At 29.4% G+C, this 391-nt stretch overlaps 1 long non-coding RNA gene across 1 annotated transcript; it reads left to right on the top strand.

Annotated features, from left to right (window-relative positions):
- LOC114579039 lies at nucleotides 1–384 on the top strand. Its single transcript, XR_003699911.1, has 2 exons — nucleotides 1–42; nucleotides 123–384. It is a non-coding gene; the product is annotated as an uncharacterized LOC114579039 (long non-coding RNA).
- The last annotated feature ends 7 nt before the right edge of the window (nucleotides 385–391 follow it).

Raw genomic sequence — 391 nt, 5'->3', positions numbered from 1 at the left:
AAGAATGCTTATGAAATGGATAGAAGGACTCTTCTACATGCTGTAAGAAGTTGAAATTGGAACCTTTAATCCATTTATCATTTCTGAAATAATTATTATTTTGCTTTTATCTTAATTTACAGGTTTTTATCATATTAATTGGTAACGTAGAGATGGAAGAATTTGAAGAATATGGAATATCCACATATCAGACATAAGAAATATATAGTTTTATCTTCTATTCAGTCTTTTTTTGTAAGAAATATATAGGTTGTTGTCCAGGTTGAGAATCAAAAAGGAAGTTAATGTGCAGTTAGCAGATTGAGAAATCCCATGAATGGCTTCAACAATGGCTTTACACTCTTGCCATTATAGAACTTTTTAATGAGTTGTATGATTCCAGTTCGTTTTT

Source organism: Dendrobium catenatum, unplaced genomic scaffold, assembly GCF_001605985.2.
Source record: "Dendrobium catenatum unplaced genomic scaffold, ASM160598v2 original_scaffold_257703, whole genome shotgun sequence".
NCBI classification, from domain to species: Eukaryota; Viridiplantae; Streptophyta; class Magnoliopsida; order Asparagales; family Orchidaceae; genus Dendrobium; species Dendrobium catenatum.
This window is presented reverse-complemented; position numbering and strand designations above follow the sequence as displayed.